This window comes from Cololabis saira, chromosome 20 (assembly GCF_033807715.1).
Source record: "Cololabis saira isolate AMF1-May2022 chromosome 20, fColSai1.1, whole genome shotgun sequence".
NCBI classification, from domain to species: Eukaryota; Metazoa; Chordata; class Actinopteri; order Beloniformes; family Belonidae; genus Cololabis; species Cololabis saira.
The window spans coordinates 7,985,988-7,992,987 of record NC_084606.1 but is presented as its reverse complement, the minus strand read 5'-3'; the positions used below and the strand labels follow the sequence as shown (position 1 = coordinate 7,992,987).

Here is a 7,000-nt window from a genome sequence, read left to right as displayed (position 1 = left end):
AGTCCATGAGACAGTCCATCAAGGGGTTCGTAGGTTACTATGATGCAGAGAAAAATAGATGTAAAATATATGAGATGTTCTACACTTGCAGCTTTGTTCATTTATTTATTTTTAATTACATCCAGTGTTTGAACAAGGTGTGACTGACTTATCTAAGTATATAAAACCTTGGTTGGAACCATGGCAATGGGGAGGGCAGGCCTTGGCAGCTTTCTCAAGCCACACTACGACCACGCTCGTGGAAAGGAGAAGCGCCAACTGGTCCAAGAGGAGATACGTGCTGAGATGGAGGAGGAACGCTGCAGAAAGATGGCCGGCATGTCCAAGCAAGGGGCGTGGACAAGGTGGGATAATGCAGAACCTCGCGAACTCACCTGGGAAGAACTCTGGAGAGCTGAACCTCTGCGCAGAAAGTTCCTAATTCAATTAGTGTACAACGTCCTCCCAAGCCCGGCCAACCTGCACACCTGGGGCCTGGCAGATACGCCTGAGTGCAAGTTGTGCCAGAGGAGGGGCACCATGGAGCACATTCTGAGCTGCTGCCCAAAGGCGTTAGGAAAGGGGCGGTATTGCTGGCGCCACGACCAAGTTCTAAAATCCTTGGCGGATTCCATCTGCACAGCGATACAGAACAGCAAGACCCAGGTCGCCCCGAAGCAGTCTATCACATTTGTTAGAGCTGGGCAGAATGCAAAACACCAGCCAAACTCCGCAGGAGGACTCCTCGCTACCGCTCGTTACTGGCAGCTCCAAGTTGATCTGGGAAGGCAACTCAAGTTCCCAGCTAACATAGCTGCCACTTCACTCCGCCCAGGTATGGTATTAACTTTGGAGTCCACCAAGCAAGTGGTCCTGCTGGAACTGACTGTCCCCTGGGAGGGCTGGATTGGTGAGGCCAATGAGCGCAAGAGGGCCAAATACTCTGAGCTCACCACAGAGTGCCGGAGCAATGGCTGGAGAGCCCGCTGCGAGCCAGTTGAAATTGAGTGCAAAAGTTTCGCAGGACATTCACTCCAGAGAGTGCTCAAACTCCTTGGAATTAGAGGACTGCAGTTGAGGAGAGCCACCAAGAACATCCTCGAGGCCGCAGAAAAGGCCTCGCCGTGCTGTGGATCCGTAAGGGGGATCTGTGGTGCGCTACTTGGACACAAGCCGGGGATTGATCACCCCCGGCTGGGTCGCCCGGGTGAGGGTGTACGATTGTTAAAGACCAGAAACACCCTGTGACCCCGGGTCAATCACTGATGACGTGTCCAAGTATCACCGTAAGGTGTATTCAAGTTCTATACATATGGCTTATATATATATATATATATATATATATATATATATTGTCAGAATCAAGAAGAGGTGAGGCAGCCACCATCCGACAGATGCACAAAAAATAAACACAACTGAAGGAGAAAAACAGACATTTCTTCCCTGACCGGGAATTGAACCCGGACCGTGGTGGTGAAAGCACCAAATCCTAGCCATTAGACCATCAGGGACACATGTGACATCATGACAACTTCACTGCATCGCCAGTGAGTGTCGCCAACTTGTCGCCGATTTAACAAGCCTTTTCTTCCCCATTAAGTGTTGTTGGCAGGATTTGAACCTGCGTGGGGAATCCCCAATGGATTTCAAGTCCATCGCCTTAACCACTCGGCCACAACAACCACTCTAAAATGTGTGAATCTGCAGAATCAGATAAACAAATGCAATTCCTTTTATTTAAAGATTGTTCCTCCTGTCTTCAAGGCAGGTGATTGTGCAGACTTGCATAATTCCAGGTACATATCAAAGTTTTCTGTTGCAGCTAAAGTTTGTCTGGTTGGTGAACTCGTGAGGATGGATAAAACAAAGTTGAAAGTTCATTATGACCCTGATGTGAGTTGAACACATAACCTTCTGATCTGGAGTCAGACGCGCTACCATTGCGCCACAGAGCCTTTTCTCATATCCTCTGAGGTTGTAAACCAATCTGATCATAGCGGGCACACCTTCCAAACCAAATAACTTCCGTCTTGTTTTCATGAAGCTTCATCCATGTTTTAAAGTCCCTGAGACAGTCCATCAAGGGGTTTGTAGGTTACTATGATGCAGAGAAAAATAGATGTAAAATATATGAGATGTTCTACACTTGCAGCTTTGTTCATTTATTTATTTTTAATTACATCCAGTGTTTGAACAAGGTGTGACTGACTTATCTAAGTATATAAAACCTTGGTTGGAACCATGGCAATGGGGAGGGCAGGCCTTGGCAGCTTTCTCAAGCCACACTACGACCACGCTCGTGGAAAGGAGAAGCGCCAACTGGTCCAAGAGGAGATACGTGCTGAGATGGAGGAGGAACGCTGCAGAAAGATGGCCGGCATGTCCAAGCAAGGGGCGTGGACAAGGTGGGAGCATGCAGAACCTCGCGAACTCACCTGGGAAGAACTCTGGAGAGCTGAACCTCTGCGCAGAAAGTTCCTAATTCAATTAGTGTACAACGTCCTCCCAAGCCCGGCCAACCTGCACACCTGGGGCCTGGCAGATACGCCTGAGTGCAAGTTGTGCCAGAGGAGGGGCACCATGGAGCACATTCTGAGCTGCTGCCCAAAGGCGTTAGGAAAGGGGCGGTATTGCTGGCGCCACGACCAAGTTCTAAAATCCTTGGCGGATTCCATCTGCACAGCGATACAGAACAGCAAGACCCAGGTCGCCCCGAAGCAGTCAATCACATTTGTTAGAGCTGGGCAGAATGCAAAACACCAGCCAAACTCCGCAGGAGGACTCCTCGCTACCGCTCGTTACTGGCAGCTCCAAGTTGATCTGGGAAGGCAACTCAAGTTCCCAGCTAACATAGCTGCCACTTCACTCCGCCCAGGTATGGTATTAACTTTGGAGTCCACCAAGCAAGTGGTCCTGCTGGAACTGACTGTCCCCTGGGAGGGCTGGATTGGTGAGGCCAATGAGCGCAAGAGGGCCAAATACTCTGAGCTCACCACAGAGTGCCGGAGCAATGGCTGGAGAGCCCGCTGCGAGCCAGTTGAAATTGAGTGCAGAAGTTTCGCAGGACATTCACTCCAGAGAGTGCTCAAACTCCTTGGAATTAGAGGACTGCAGTTGAGGAGAGCCACCAAGAACATCCTCGAGGCTGCAGAAAAGGCCTCGCCGTGCTGTGGATCCGTAAGGGGGATCTGTGGTGCGCTACTTGGACACAAGCCGGGGATTGATCACCCCCGGCTGGGTCGCCCGGGTGAGGGTGTACGATTGTTAAAGACCAGAAACACCCTGTGACCCCAGGTCAATCACTGATGACGTGTCCAAGTATCACCGTAAGGTGTATTCCAGTTCTATACATATGGCTTATATATATATATATATATATATATATATATATATATATATATATATATATATATATATATATATATATATATATATATATATATATATATATATATGTATATTGTCGGAATCAAGAAGAGGTGAGGCAGCCACCATCCGACAGATGCACAAAAAATAAACACAACTGAAGGAGAAAAACAGACATTTCTTCCCTGACCGGGAATTGAACCCGGACCGTGGTGGTGAAAGCACCAAATCCTAGCCATTAGACCATCAGGGACACATATGACATCATGACAACTTCACTGCATCGCCAGTGGGTGTCGCCAACAGAAAAAACTTTACAAATGTGCATACGCCAGAAATGATCGGTGCATGAAGCACCACAAGTTCTCACATTCAAGTTACTTTCTGAACATCAGACCGTGAGCGTAGAAAGCGATGTACGGACAGTTCTTGTGCATTGCACTCTTTGTAAATGAGGCCCCTGATGGATGAGTTATAAATCACAGTCTTGTCTGAGGTTAAGACATCGTAGATTTAACAAGCCTTTTCTTTCCCATTAATCGTTGTTGGCAGGATTCGAACCTGCGCGGGGAATCCCCAATGGATTTCGAGTCCATCGCCTTAACCACTCGGCCACAACAACCACTCTAAAACGTGTGAATCTGCAGAATCAGATAAACAAATGCAATTCCTTTAATTTAAAGATTGTTCCTCCTGTCTTCAAGGCAGGTGATTGTGCAGACTTGCATAATTCCAGGTACATATCAAAGTTTTCTGTTGCAGCTAAAGTTTGTCTGGTTGGTGAACTCGTGAGGATGGATAAAACAAAATTGCAAGTTCATTATGACCCTGATGTGAGTTGAACACATAACCTTCTGATCTGGAGTCAGACGCGCTACCATTGCGCCACAGAGCCTTTTCTGATATCCTTTGAGGATAGCCATTAGCCATTGGACCATCAGGGACACATGTGACATCATGACAACTTCACTGCAACTTCACTGCATCGCCTGTGAGTGTCGCCAACAGAAAAAACTTTACAAATGTGCATAGGCCAGAATTGATCGGTGCATGAAGCACCACAACTTTATTGTGCAGACTTGCATACTGCCCACTTAAGGGCAAGAAATTCTAATTTGTGCGCAGCATACCTGGACTCACATTTCGACAGACCTCGGCTCGCATAAGCAACGACGCGCTTCTGTCCCTGTTGCTCCTGGTAGAGGGCAGCACCGAGGCCCGAGGTGCTCGCATCCGTATGTAAAATGTAGGAGAGCTTAGGGTCAGCAAACCCGAGGATGGGTGCGGTCATCAGCTTTCCGATTATGGTGTCGAACGCTGTTTGGCAAGCAAGCGTCCATCTGTCACTAAAGGAGTCCTTTGGGTTGAAGTACTTCTCAGGGTTCACTGTGATTTTAGCGTGCTTTCTCAGCGGCGGATAGCCAGCGGTGAGCTCGTTGAGTGGCTTCACGATCTTTGAGTAGTCTTTAACGAACCGGCGGTAGTAGCCGCAGAAACCCAGGAAGGTTCTTAGCTCCTTCAAGTTGTTTGGTTTTGGCCAGGTTTTTAATGCTGCTACTTTGTCAGGATCGGTTTCGATGCCTTTTTCAAACACGATGTGGCCGAGGTACTTCACAGAGGTTTGGAAGAACTTGCATTTCCCTGGCGACAGTTTCAAGCCAAACTCTTTCAATTGGTTGAGCACGCGCATCAACCTTTCCTCATGCTCCTCCAATGTAGAGGAGAAGATGATGAGGTCATCCAGGAAAACTAGGGCTAAGTTCAACCCTCCTAGACAGCGCTCCATAAGCCTCAGGAACGTGCTAGGGGCGTTGGTTATCCCCTGAGGCATCCTGTTGAACTCGAAGAATCCTAGAGGGCAGACGAATGCAGTTTTGTGTTTGTCTGCTTCCTCCATCTCTATTTGATAGAAGCCTGATTTGAAATCGAGCACTGAGAACCACCTGGACCCGGTCAACGCCGAGAAGGACTCTTCCAGATTAGGTAAGGCATATGAATCCTTTACTGTTTGTGTGTTCAATTTTCTGTAATCTATACAGAGTCTGACGTCGCCATTCTTTTTCCTGACGACTACGATCGGCGAAGAGAAAGGTGACTGATTCACGGATGACTTCTGCATCGAGGAGTTGCTGGAGATGGGCACGCACAGCCTCTATGTTCTGGGTGATGTATAGGTCTCGGACTATGTTTGAATGGTGTTGTGTCACTGATAGTTATGTGGTGTTTGATTTTGTCAGTGCGGCCAAAGTCAAGCTCGTGCAGTGCAAACATCTCCGGCATGGAACTCAATTTTTCTGTTATCCTCTCTTTCCACTCGTTGGGTACCGGAGAGTCAGCGAAGTCAAAGTCGAGATTTGGTTTTTGGTCAGGTTTTGTGGGGGAGTCTGAGTCAGGGGTCTTGACAGGTTGAACACTCTTGACAGCGTGCATCTCTGCTATCATGGCCTTTGGAGACAGGGTGATGTCATGGTGTGACTCGTTCTTGAGCGTGACTGGTATGCAGCATGGTAGCTTTGGTGGTAGGCTTACCAGTCTATCTGTCACCAGGATGCCACCAGGCAGAGACGATGACTTTGGTGACTCTACCATCACCCACTTTCCAACATCAGGTGTTCTGCAGCTCACTGATCCTTCGAGGACTTTGGTCTGTCCAGCTGAAATGGTCTCGAGATCTCTACTATGAAGCCTTACTTCTCCCAGACTGGAATCAACAGACTTTTTTCCGGATTTCAAGGGTCTTTAAGACAACTTTGTAGCCATAAGGAAGGGACTCATAGTTCTGAGGTGCGATCTTTGCATACTTTTCATAGAGAACATCCAAAGTATTTGTGCCTATAAGCACTGATGACAAGGTGGAGCGCATGTCAGGTACAACCAAGACCAGCGTTGGTACCTCGATGTCGGCTCCAACTAAGCTCTCTGGGAATCTGATGGTGGCCTCAGCCAAGGTAAGGAACGCTTTGACCGTTGGCTCCTCCCACTTCTAGCAGGTTGTTCAAGGAATTCAGAGGTAATTGAGACAAGTTCTCCAGGTAGAAGGAGTTGGGAATCGTTGTTACTTGAGAACCTGAATCCAACAAGCAACTGCAGTCTTTGGCTGCGTCCCAATTGACCCCCTCGCCCTCGTTTTCTTCACTCCCCCTAAATTTTGCGCGTTCCCGTGAAGGTAGTGGTGTCCCAATTCCTCTTTTCACCTAGGGGGAGGGGGCTTATCGAGGGCGAGGGGCTGAGGATAACCCCTTCAAATCGAGGGTTTTCACATGCTGACTTTGCGAGCTAGGGGGGTATGAAAATTTCCCAGAATGCTTTTCGTCGTCATTTGCGGACTGAATCCAAAAAAAGAACATGGCGGACATTTCTTATTTTTTTTGTGAATAAAATCAATATTTTTAGTTAGTTTCTGCATAAAAATGCGTTTTGATTACATTTCTAGTGACAAACCTATATTTTACTTTCATAATATTCACTCAGTGAATGTACATAATCCCTTTTTTGTCCGTTGTTCGCTAAGATCGCGCCGGAGTAAAGGCTGTTAGGTTACGCCGTAGGCTACGTAACCTACGCCGTAGGCTACGTAAGCTACGCCATAGGCTACGTAACCTACGCCGTAGGCTCTGCGTCGATTTGACTCGCCAACCGAAGGCAAACAGGCAGA

General features: G+C 47.9%; 6 non-coding genes across 6 annotated transcripts; all 6 read right to left on the bottom strand.

Annotated features, from left to right (window-relative positions):
- Positions 1-1,418: 1,418 nt before the first annotated feature.
- Positions 1,419-1,490, bottom strand: trnae-uuc (transfer RNA glutamic acid (anticodon UUC)). The gene has a single exon. It is a non-coding gene; the product is annotated as a tRNA-Glu (tRNA).
- An 89-nt stretch (positions 1,491-1,579) lies between these two features.
- On the bottom strand, positions 1,580-1,661 carry trnas-uga (transfer RNA serine (anticodon UGA)). The gene has a single exon. It is a non-coding gene; the product is annotated as a tRNA-Ser (tRNA).
- Positions 1,662-1,862: 201 nt separating this feature from the next.
- Positions 1,863-1,934, bottom strand: trnaw-cca (transfer RNA tryptophan (anticodon CCA)). The gene has a single exon. It is a non-coding gene; the product is annotated as a tRNA-Trp (tRNA).
- Positions 1,935-3,526: 1,592 nt separating this feature from the next.
- Positions 3,527-3,598, bottom strand: trnae-uuc (transfer RNA glutamic acid (anticodon UUC)). Its single transcript has one exon. It is a non-coding gene; the product is annotated as a tRNA-Glu (tRNA).
- A 287-nt stretch (positions 3,599-3,885) lies between these two features.
- trnas-cga (transfer RNA serine (anticodon CGA)) lies at positions 3,886-3,967 on the bottom strand. Its single transcript has one exon. It is a non-coding gene; the product is annotated as a tRNA-Ser (tRNA).
- A 201-nt stretch (positions 3,968-4,168) lies between these two features.
- On the bottom strand, positions 4,169-4,240 carry trnaw-cca (transfer RNA tryptophan (anticodon CCA)). The gene has a single exon. It is a non-coding gene; the product is annotated as a tRNA-Trp (tRNA).
- Between the last annotated feature and the right edge of the window lie 2,760 nt (positions 4,241-7,000).